Here is a 13,096-nt window from a genome sequence, read left to right on the forward strand (position 1 = left end):
ACTTCATGCTCTACGAGGGTATACCCAGGTCTTTGTCACAAACAGCTAAAGCAGAGGAGCGTCGCTCCAATGAGCAGGTCAAAAAGGAAAAAAAATAAGAAAAAAATATTTTTCCGTCCTTGCTCAGCTGAGTAGGGGTGGGGCTGCTCTGCTCACAGAGCAGGGCTGGGGGCGAGTGATTTGCCCACTCCAAGTGCGCATGAGGCTTTGGCCGGCCGTCTCGGGCCGGCCAAACCGTCATAAGCTCTTTGCATGTTCTCCACCCGGCTGCATTACAGCGCTGATAGTTTGGGTGCATTACAGCCTGTGTGAAGAACATGTCCAGGCTCCCATTCCCTGGCTGTATGCTGAACCACGGTGCTTTGACCAATCACAACGCTGCATTGCAGCATTGTGATTGGCTATGGGGAGCCTGTGAGCCAGGTGCTCCTGCATCCTGTCCTGCAAGCGGGCGAAGAGGACCGAGAGGCAGCGGCACATAGGTAAGTGTTTCATTTTTTATTTTCATTCCATCCCCCCTGCCCCCCGTGACCGGTCACCCCCTCCCCCCACCACCACCATTAAATATATTTCATAAACAATGGGGTAACCCTGTGTCCCTCAGAACCTGGGTATAAATTATAAAAAGTTCAATGGTTCTGTTGGGTATAACCAGACAATTACTTTGCATTACAATTAAATTTAGTGGAAGATGGACAGTTGGTTTGTGATTTGTATCGTAAACCTACAGAGAGGTATACCCTCCTCAAATATGATTCCCACCACCCAGGCAGCCTGAGGGATAATCTCCCATATGGTCAATACCTCAGGCTGAGAAGGAACTGTACACGACAAACTGACTTTTTTAAGGAAACAGAGATCCTCACCATTCGTTTAAAGGAGAGAAGGTATCCAACGGGCCTACTGAAACGTGCACGCAAGCGTGCTTGGTACTGTCCAAGGGACCAACATTTACAAGTGAAGGAGAAAACACCAAGAAGTGAGAGCATTGTATGCGTGACTACGTTTAATACTAAAAGTAACGACATGGAGAAGATCATGAAAAAATGCTGGAATCTTGTTGCCAGTGAACTTTCGACCACTGAGGAACCACTATTTGCCTTTAAACGGGGCAGGAGTGTAAAAGATAATGTGGTCAAAGCATACCTTGAGCCACCAAAACCTCTGGGGCTCAGAAACCAATTGGGCCTGCCTCCCATCACCGGCCATCATAAACGCGGCCACTGTAAAGCCTATCCGTTGACAGTGGAGGGGTCCTCCTTTACTTACCATGATAGAACATATAAATCATTGAGCTTTACAAATTGCAGCAGCACTAATTTAATTTATGCAATAAGCTGTCCATCTGACTTACTGTATGTGGGTCAAACCACACAAAAGATAAAAGCCAGGATATTCCAACACATGAGCCGCATTAGATGCAGAACACAAGGGGCCCCAATGGTGGATCACTTTCTCTCTCAGAACCACCAGCCAGAGAGTATCAGATGGTGTGTGTTAGAAAAAGTAAGTCCAGCTCCAAGAGGGGGGTCCATTACACCAATTTAAATAGAAAGGAATGCAGATGGATACATTCCTTGAATACTGTCCGACACGGTTTGAATGAGTACGAAGAGATGTCTAGACAGATGGGGCAATTGTAATCGACCTCATTTTGCTAAATGTGCCTTGATATATCTTAACTACTTGAGTGGCATTTAGTTGTATTGGTACCACAAAAACATCGCTAGCGATCGAGACTTATTATTTTTTTGATTACGTTAGGTCGTTGGTGTGGATACCTCGGTATAGCCTTTACATGATAACACACTGTAACCAGTATGTATAAGTGGGCTTTATAATTACAAATTGTTTGCATTGTAATTTATTAGGTTGTTCTTTTTAGAGATGCATACCAAAACGCTCTGTGTTTTTATCCTGCTGGAGTTTCAACACTTAATAGTGTTACTCACACATTAATGAACAAAATAACTCTTTGTTTAGTTTCATGTATGCATGTGCTGTACACAGGATGCCATCGCATGTTATCACCGTATTCTGCCTGCCTCGCTTGCGGCGAGATGTTGCAACTGTATTGAAACAAACCTGTTTTTCATGATTATTCGTTCTAAAAGTTGTTGCATGTAAATGTTTCCAAAATTATATATCCTTCGTTAGGATTTAGATTAATTTTGTTGAGACCCTTGTTGCTTAACAACGAACATTGAGCATTGGTCGCCCCATGTCACCTACGGAGGTGCAGGCTGATATGTTTCTTTATCAGCTGTTCTGTCCGGCTTTTGCCGCGACCCCTGTTGGTTAGCAACCAACACGGAACTCCTCACGTTAGATGCCTCACGTCACCTACGGACGTGCACGCTGATACGTTCTTCTATCAGCTGCTCTGTCCGACTTTTGGCGCGACCCCTGTTGCTTAGCAACCAACACTGAACATCTCACGCTTCACGTCATTCATGGACGTGTATGCGGATACGTTTAATCATCAGCCGGGCTGCCAGTTTCGGTTTAAACGCGGTCTTTTCACATTGACGAAAGGTGGTTAAACAGCAGGATTAAATACTGCGTTTACACGTTTACCGTGATGTGTTCCGGTCTTCATTTTTCAAGGTGAGCCCTTGAGTAGCTTTCCAAATTTGAAAACAAAGAGCAGTGGATATGCTATGAGGACCTGCACATCAACCTCGGTTTTAGAACATAATTATGGTAAAGTTAGTATGGCAAAGAGTATAGGGTGTTTATTCCCGTTTGTAGTAAATACTATTAAGATTGGTTCTGTATATGTTTGATATATTAAACAATGCATTCTACCAGCTTCCGACTTGAAATTTTTTTTCGCTTAAAATTCTTTTTGGGCTCGGTTTCGCCACTCTTGCCTTTTATTCTCAGCAATATGGTACAATTCATATGCTCATAATTGCCTAACCCGTTCATTATGCACGTTCCAAGATGGCCACCAAAAACCGATTCTGTTGCCAAACGGAGTCCTTAGTCCTTTTTCCCTTTTGGTGTTTGGGAATGGCTGCTATTTGTTAAATGGCGCGAGATCAGAACGCCAACTCGCAGCAACCCGGACACAACACGACCTTGACTCGATACGTAAGGTAACGGATACTCTATCTATATGACTTGTATTTCAAGTCTAAAAACTGAGTCTTTTTGTGTCCTGCATCATTCTGGATATTTGAAATTCCCTTCATAATATGGAGTGTTAGATTGATTTTTATTAAATGATGGACGACAGTAAAAGCCGAATTTTACCCTTATCACATAAATAATTTTTTGACAACTCGGAATAAGGGACGGTAATATGATATGATTACGCGCATTCATCTTTTATTCAGAACGTTATTATTGACATCCTCAAAATCTTATTATTATTGCATCCTTGGTATGAGTGTGTCACACTTTAAGTCCATGAGTTAGACAATAAGAGTGGCCGTTTAATAATCGTGTGCCTGTCGAGGCTTTCACGCATAATGGCTAACCTGGACAAGGTCTTACTAATGTATGGTGACCAAATTGAATACGGTCACGCTATACGCTTATCGTTTTTATTAAAATAATATCACATATCCTTTTCAAATTCTATCAATACTGTGTGACAGACATAAATTGCATAAAATATGGCAAGTGATGTTAACATCATACTGTATGATGTTCCAACTTATAATGGCCAACTTAGATGGGATCTTACGATCATTCAGAGACAAATGGAGATATTGTTATATTCCCCCAACAGCTTGGACTTATCATGGTCCGAATGTGACTTCTGCGGTCTATTTTTGACAATAAGACTCTTCCTACAATTACTGGATTTGGGATTTACTGGATACTCGACTATATCACATATTCAGAACGGATAAGGTACCGGTTTATTTTACATCTTTGGACGTACGGTAGTGCCATATATCTTCTCATGGCTTTCTGCCTAGTGATTATTTTAATTTAAATACTCCTTTAACTTTCCCTGCAGAATCACTATGACTTATATTTTTTGAACGTGGATATGTGAAGAAATCCTTTTAGAAGTAGTACTGTTTCGTATTGGAGGTGAGATATACTTGCCCTCATGGATACAATTTCTATAATTTTTTCACCCTTTTGGTTCAAAAGTTATGCAATGGGTGACACACTAGGTCCACTAAATCAATATGTATTAATCACATACGAAGAAATGTTTTTAAGGTTCACTGTAATGGTGTTTGACTAATTTTTCTTTCTGGTGGTGGTCTCTTTCCGGCATATTAGGATACTGTTGTGTTAATATTTGTGGTTTCATGTTTGTGGTATAATATATATCACGGTGATACTGCTTGTTTATAGTATCGTCTATAACTTTACGCTTATATTCTTTTGCAAAAATTTGGTTTTATATGAATTTGTATAGAAACAAATATGTATTAATGAATATGTTTCTAACTGATTTGCATATGTCATATGAAGCATTAAATGCTGACTGTTATATATGATCTTTACAGCCTTGAGAAAGCCCATTGGGCGAAACGCGCGTCGGCTGGCTGTGAATTGAAAATGATTATATCTTTATGAACAAGGAATAAAAGCCAATTGTTACCAACTCGACGTGAATCAAATTAAGTTGGTTACAATAGATCTACAATCTAGTGTGGTGTGCTACAGTGTTTTTGTTTTGATATGGCTTTCCAAATTTGTCTGTCCCGATTGTATCCTCTAGAACACCTGAGTACGCGTCTGCCTTTTGTTATAGACGCTGGTAGAAGGATTTCTCAACTAACAATTATTCTAAATTGACCTTGAGGATTGCTCCATATTCGGCTGAGCGTTGCAGCCAGCACTCGATACTTGTTTTCAAGGTGAGCCCCAAGTAGTTTTCAATATCTGTCTATCTTGATTGTACCCACTATAACATTTAACTAAGTACGCGTCTGATTTTGTTCAGAGACGCCTGTAATAGGATCATCAACCAGCAATGACTCTATATCGATCTTGACGATTGCTTTACATCCAGTTGAGCGCCACCACCAGCACTTGATACCCAGGTGCGAACCAGAGCCGTAATTGAGCATCAGAGATAATACAACTGTCTGGTATATTGCGCAGCACAATTTTATAATTTAATTTTCATGCCCTTGCATGGCTTTGTACTTGCCTTGGCCAGCATTCTTTAGATGCTTGTATATTACTTACTCACTTTATGTTGCTCAGGATACAAGTGTTCACGGGCGTCATGTAGACCTTTATATTGCTCGTTTTGTGCTTTATTGCACACTTGGTGGCTGTGGAATTATCAGTAAGCTTACATTTCAAAGTAATTGCACAGTGTGAAAATTACGAAAATTTACTCTACCTAAAAATCTTTGATCCGCAGAACTCCATTGGATGAGTGATTCTGCTTCGCACCGTGCCAATTTAAGGCCCTTCTATATGAATTGCTAGGTGAGTTATGGCCACCTATCTCTGGTACCACAATTTGGTGGTATTAGGAACACTTGATTCTTTTAATAATGATTATATTTGACACGTGCTTTACTTACTCCCTTAGGTTGCCATTGCTTATTTTAGTCATGATGAAGACCCGCATGACGATTTAAGATCGCATACATAGGGTTGAAACGTCGACAGCACCTAGGCCCAGTCCAAGACCTTGCTTAAAAAACTTTTGAGTTATTTCTGGAAGCAGTGTCATTACTTTTTCTCATACTGGCCTGTTTTATTGTGTATATATTTTTCTAATCACCTTGTGTATTCTACGCACCAATTGTGTCACTCATGTCACTATGTCACTTATTCACAATTCACTTTATTGTTTATAACTATGGCAGCCTTTTTTGCTAAAAAGAATTATATGGGTGATAATATAAAATGATGCAATTTATATAAAAAATACCTTGCCACCCAGCAAATCTGATTTGTGCATTGTTATTATTTCACGTGTTCCTTTTAAACATATTTTTCTTGATTATTCTTTTGTTGATTGAGACATTCACCATTAAATATAGCCACCCCTAGTCACAAACCCATTCCCGGGAAGGAGTCACACTAGTACACATAAGCAATGCAGTACCAAACTATCTCCAAACCAGACGCCACAACAGAAACCACCAAATCAGGGTGCAGTACCACGTGACAGGGTACTAGTATTAAAAAGCAGTGAAGACTCCCTATCTGGATGAAGACAGAAATCGAACTGCCAACTTCCTAAAACTTTCCATCATGTGCAAAGTGGGCGAAGGTTTGTGTCGAGCTCAGCCTGAAGCACTTCTACTGACTGCCTTCCCATTCCCACACCGAAAACAAAATAAAGCTTCTGCAGCCCCCAACTGGGTCATGGGGATGTTTCACACTTCATAATGCCCATAGGCTCTGCAGAGCTTCTGAACCGGATCTGGAAATCCACCTAATGTAGGGGTTTTCAGCACACTTGTGTTTCACTGTGTATTATTGAGCCTTAACCAGGAGTGCATGTGGAGGGAGTTGATATCGTATTACTTATGGTGGCACCTAGTTAGTTGAAAAATCTCCTGCACTGTAAAACAAAAGTGGTTTTAGCAGCCCAGGTGGCTACTGTACAAATGTCTGAAATAAATACCCCAGGAAAGTCTGACCAGAAGGCTACCACCTGTTTGTGGAGTGGCCCTGGATTTGTCTGTAACGGGCACCTGGCGTTTCCCCGTTGTGCCGCTAGGGTGGGGGCCATTTTTGGATGCCTGGGGCTCCGTTTTTGTTTACAAACACAAGTAGACCTGACCGATTCTGAACAACTAAATGTATTCTGAAGACAGCTGAGGAGTTTATTGGAAATTTCAAAACTTCCTCCAAGGCAAGGCACACTACCACTAACCTAGTGTCTAATTGTTCAATTTCAAGAAAAAAACGTCAGTAAACCACATATCATATGAAAGAAAAGATTTTGTATCCACACAGAGTGTGCAAAAATGTGAGAAAAGTAAGAAAGCACCTCACGGTAGCAACACCAAGGGGGGCTTGCTGTTGGTACTCACAATTTTACCCACTTATCATCATCGGTAGCTTTCTTACCCAAAAGAATTCTCAGAGGTGAGAAAAGGGAAAGAAACAGTGAAAAACGTGTGTAAATGCACTGTCAGTGCTTGTGTCACTAAAGTGCCCGCTGGTCCCTGTGACAAAAGAAATGGAATTCCCAGTAGTTAAATCGAGGTACAACTCACTTGCTAAGTATAATTTTATTTGGTGCCGTGAGCGCTCTCAATTTCACAAGCAGAAAGCCGACATGTTTTGTTGCCGCCTTTTTGTGCAACTTCATCAGGGCTGCCAGGGTAACCAGTATTCACCTCACTTGTGACTCACACCGGACCTGTGGTTGTATGACATTAAAAAGAAGACTGTCCCACATGTGAAAACCACCATACTTCCAAATGCACTTCAGGGTTGTCTCAAACCTGCTCTAGAATATGCATAGTTACTGAGTGGTTGCTGTCATCCCTCGTACCTGAAACCCACTCTTCAGGGGATCACACGCCACACGGTCGCGTGTCCCAGTGACAACTGCAATTGTCAGTATCACCTAGAAATATACACGCATTAAATATGGCCCATGTTACAATAATCAGATGCACTCATTATGTGACCCTGTTTAAGACTCTCTCAAGTCTATTGTCAGAGTTTTCATTCACCATTTTTCCGCTCATGCAAATTTAAAAGCACCCACTCTGACACAAATACTCTACTCCATCGTGGGCCTGTTTGCCTCACCCACCACTTCCGACAAGAAATAACGCGCCCAAATTTAAGCACATGGAACTCCAGGAGCTTGAACCAAGGCAATGTCCCCGTTATCACCCCCTCCACTCAAGTCCCAAACCAGCACTCAGCCCCTTACCGCTACCGCGTATAGTCAGTAGCTTCGTGCTATGTCCCGAAAATCTTCTGGGATCCACGTGTACCGGAAGTCACCGGTTTCCTCAATGCCTCCACCGGGTTCCCTCGTTACCCGGTGGCCATATTGGAATGGATTTCAGTTACACGCTCACCATAGGGATGCATGCTATACTTCAAACTTATCATAGGGACCCACTTATTTTGAGCCTATATAGTTCTTCTCGGTATTTAATCATGAAAGGTTTTCTCAAGGAGTCATTGAAGTACTAATAGATTTTATTTTTACAAATACTGATTATTTTTCAAATTTGTAATCCCTTTCAGTATTTAGATTTTTGCACAGTCATATAATGGAGGGGGCATACTGAAAAAAGAGAACAAATGTAAATTATACCCTACATAAATGTGCTAGAAACTATACCGCAACAACCTGATCATATCATTGAAAGAACCTCATAGATGGTTATTGTTACTCTCAAAGTTTCAGGTTACGGACAGTGATGGATATGCACATTGGCTAATACCACCAGGGTATGTAAACCCCCCAATGACTCAGAAAATGCCCATGACTACACAAGGGCTTTATTGTCAGCCTATTGTGTTCCATTCAATGGAATCATTTAGGCATGCGCGGTCTACCTTGCCTCCTTTCTGGCTAAAATGCTGCCAATAATATGTGTTTCGCCTGTCACCCTCTCGAGCACAGTCCACTTCAGATCCCTGAAGTTGCGTTTCTTTTCCTGAAAATGTTGGACAAGACAAGTTGTCAATTTCCCTGCTTCGAGGGTACTCAGGTGTTCTTGTAAGCGCACCTTCATTTTCCGTGATGTGAGTCCAATGTAGTGCAAACCACATATGCACGTGAGCCTATAAACTACATATGTGGTATTGCAATTGCTGAATTTATTTAAATACCACACTTTCCCACTCATGAGTAGAATGCTTTTAGTGGCTTGCGTGAGATCACATATTGAACACCCACCACACGGGTTATGGACAATTGGCACACTTGATTCCTGTTGCTTTAGACTAGGATGAATGTGGACCAGTGTTGTAGTCCTTCATTTGTTAAAGTTAGTCTTGTGCCAAGTTTGGTTGCACCACGCAAGCATCCTTGCTGTTACCTGTGACGTGGCAATAGAATCCTCGTATTGCATTTAGCTGACGTCATGAAATGCCTGGCATTCCTTCGCCAGCTGTCCGTGTGTCAGCACACGCTTTCTTACTGCCGCTGTGGGCCTTATTATTGGTAATTTAATAAATACGATTTAATAACTTAAATTGTGGTGCAATACCTCTTTACTACAATTTGGCGACGAGGGTGTTTCGGAAAAGAAAAATCGGGCCCGCATCGGACTTCAAAGATTTCTACATGCGGTGAAATTCTACGAGGATTACTTTATTCTTCAAGGCAAGTTGCTACATTCCTTTTTATTTCAATCACTTGCCAGTTTTCTAACCTAAGAATGCAATTTGCATTCAATGTTGTTTATTGTAGTGTACGGGAGGAGCTTGTGACGGTTGACAGTTGACAGTTGAAGTCTGTCAACGCAACGGCATTATCAGCTGTAACTGTCAACGGCTGATTCTAGTGTTCGGCAACGGAATTTCGTGACGCGCATCACGTGATCTGACGTAACGTGCGTGACTCCATTTTAGATTTGGCAAAATACATGTAAGTTACTCGTATTTCAGTTATTTTTGCCAGCAGTTACACGCAAATGGATTTTCATGCGTATTCAAGGTATTGAAGAAATAATAATTATAATTTTCAATTATAAACATTTGATGCTTTTAGTAATTCGTTCGTTTTGGGAGTTTTGAAGATTTTATTTAAAACTAAATTCTATAGTAAGCATCTATATTTGAAACTCAATTCATCTTTGACTATTTCTATTCTATTTTAAAGCTGCAAAATATTTTTGTGTCATCAGTCATCTTCAAAAATTGCGTTAAAAATAAAAATTGAGGAAGACTTTTGTGAAAGTGACAGCATGTCTCAAAATTCTAACATAAATGCACCTGTGGCATTTTTGGCTGAACCAGGCAAACCATCTATGAAGTGGAGGAACTGGCTACGTGCATTCGAGAACTATTTAGTAGCAATAGACGGTAAAAAATACGAGCCTGAAAGGAAAAAAGCTATTATGTTTGGGTTACTTGGTACTGCTGGTCAAGAAATATTTGATAGCTTACCTGAATACGAAGCACAACCTGGTCAATTCATACCATTAGATGAATTTCAGGAAGCAGTAAAGAGATTAGAAAAGCAATTTGGTGAGGAACCAAATATTATGATAGGCAGGCACCGTTTTGCTATGCGCAAGCAACAAGAAACTGAGACTGTGGAGGAATACATTGCTTGTCTAAGAGTGTTAGCCACCAAATGTGAATATAATGAAATGGTAGATGTATATATTCGTGATCAGTTTGTTTTTCATTGTTTTGAAAAAAAGATTCAAGAACGACTTTTAGCTTGTAGAAATCCTTCTCTACAGGAAGTGATAGATATTGCTAAAGGGATAGAACGTTCTTTAGAAAGCTCAAAGGAACTTTCAGCAGATAAGAATCCAAATGCAAATGTTTTTACAATTCAGGATAAAAAGAAACATTTTGTGAAAAATATACAGAAAAACAAACAAAGTAATGTTGTAGATCCTAAAACATTTGTTTGTTTCAGATGCGGTTCTAAAAACCATATTGCAGATTTTCCAGGATGCCCTGCATTGGGTAAGAAATGTACAAATGGTGGTAAAATTGGGCATTTCGCAGGAGTCTGCAGAAATTTTAGATCTAATTCAACGCAAAATGTAAGAGTCAGTTATGTTGATGAGTTTAATGAAGAAATGTGTTCTAACATTGTTTTAACCATTGAAGCAAATGATGGCACAATTAAAGGGCTATTAGGTTTTGCACATATTGGTGAAGTCGAGATAAACATAATGGCAGACTCAGGTTCTCCTATCACCATTATTTCAGATACTAAATATGAAAACAACTGGTCACATGTGGGATTAATAGCTTCCGATGTAAACCCAAAAGCTTACGGTGATTATGACATTAACATGTTAGGTTATTTTCAAAATAATTTAAATGTTAAAGGAAGGTCAATTTTGACAAAAATTTATGTTGCAGAACGTGGCAGAAATATTGTTGGATGGAAAGACCTAGCAAGGTTAGGTATTATGTTGAAACCAGGTGCAGATGATCCGATTGTTCTTAGTGACGTTTTGGTTGCTTCTGTCCAGTATTCTTGTGTCCCTTTTTCATCTCACAACAGTCTAGATGCTGTTCTGTGCAAATATGAATCGGTATTTGAAGACCGCATCGGGTGTGTTAAAGGTTACGAGCATTCTATCAAGTTAAAGAAGAATGCGATACCTATCAAGCACAAGGTAAGAGCTGTTCCCTTATCCATTAGAAAGGATTTACAAAACTTACTTGATAGGTTAGTCAAAGAGGAAGTAATTGAACCAACGGATTCCTCTGAGTGGATTTCCGCTATTGTTATTATTAAGAAAAAGAATGGCGATTTACGCTTGTGTGCCGACTTGAGGTCACTTAACAAAAATATTTTGGTGGATTGCCATCCTTTGCCGAAAATTCAGGAAATTTTGGCATCCACATCTGGGTCTAAATATTTTTCATTAATTGATCTCAAATCGGCCTATCATCAGGTGAAGCTTGCTGATGACTCTAAAGATTACACTACATTTATTACCCCATTGGGAGCTTTCAGATTTATTAGACTTCCTTTTGGTTTAGCGTCATCTGCAAGTGTTTTCCAGAAACTTATGGAAAGTATTCTCAAAGATGTTAAGGGAGTTGAAAAGTTTCAAGACGACGTTTTGATTCATGCCGCTACTGCAGAAGAGCATAACAGCATTCTTGACACAGTTCTGCACAAGTTTAATGAAAGAGGTATGACTGTCTCTAAAGATAAGTGTAAATTTTTTCAAAAAGAAATTGAATATTTAGGCCATTTTATTAGTGGTGATGGAATTAGACCAAAATTGGATCTTGTGAAAGCCATTGCTGAAGCACCTAGACCGGAAGATAAAGATGCTCTACGGTCCTTCTTGGGTCTCAGTGAATAATTTTCACGGTTCATAGAAAGCTATGCAGAGAAGGTAGAACCTTTACGAAGCCTTCTTCGTAAGGGAGAAAAATTTGTTTGGTCAAGTAACCAAGATTCAGCGTTTTCAGTAATCAAACATGCAATTGTTAATGCACCAACTCTACATCCTTATGATTCGGAAGGTAAAAATATAGTAACTGTTGATGCTAGCTCCGTAGGCATTGGTGCAATTTTTACTCAAAAAATTAAGAATGCTGTACACACTGTAGCTTTCATTTCCAGGCGCTTGCTTGATTCCGAGCTTCATTACAGTACTATTGAGAGAGAAACTCTAGCCTGTGTTTGGGCAGTAGAAAAACTTAAAATGTATCTTTGGGGCAAAGAGTTTGAATTGGTCACTGACCACAAACCTTTAACTTATATGTTTGATGGTTATGGCAGAGGTAATGGTAAGGCCTCTGCCAGACTTATTAGACTTATTGCAAGATTACAAGAGTACAATTTTACCATTAAACACATTCCTGGCAAGGATAATATCCGTGCAGATTTTCTATCCAGGTTACCTTTAGAATCTTCAGAACCACAAAGGGAAGAAGACACTGAATGTGTAGTAGCTTCGGTAGATATTCATTTGAACTCTGAACAGTCTTGCACAGAGACTGAATGGTTAGAGCTCAGCAGCAGAGATTATATATTGAACAAAGTTATGGAATTTGTTAAAGGAAACTGGCCACCTATGAGAAATTTGTCTTCAGAGTTTAAAACTTATTGTCAAGTGGAAAATGAACTAAGCATTGTAAATAATTTACTCTTTCGTGGTGATCTGTTGATTCCTCCTACAAAATTGAGGAAAAGGTTAATTGATATTGCACATAGAAGCCATCCTGGCTCAACACTTACTAAGAAAATGTTGAAAATGCATTATTGGTGGCCAGGAATGGACGCTGATGTAGATTTATTGATTGATACTTGTGTAGTTTGCCTGAAATCTGATAAGCACTGGAAGACAAGGGTAAATGAAATGCAATTAGTGTCCATTCCCAACACATCTTGGAGCAAAATAGCAATTGATTTTAAAGGTCCTTTTAATCTTTTAGAACCTGACTGCAGATTCATGATAGTGGTTACTGACTACTACAGCAAGTGGATTTATGTTGAATTTGTAACCGTGATAGACACTAA

The sequence above is a fragment of the Triturus cristatus genome, chromosome 9 (assembly GCF_964204655.1).
Source record: "Triturus cristatus chromosome 9, aTriCri1.1, whole genome shotgun sequence".
NCBI classification, from domain to species: Eukaryota; Metazoa; Chordata; class Amphibia; order Caudata; family Salamandridae; genus Triturus; species Triturus cristatus.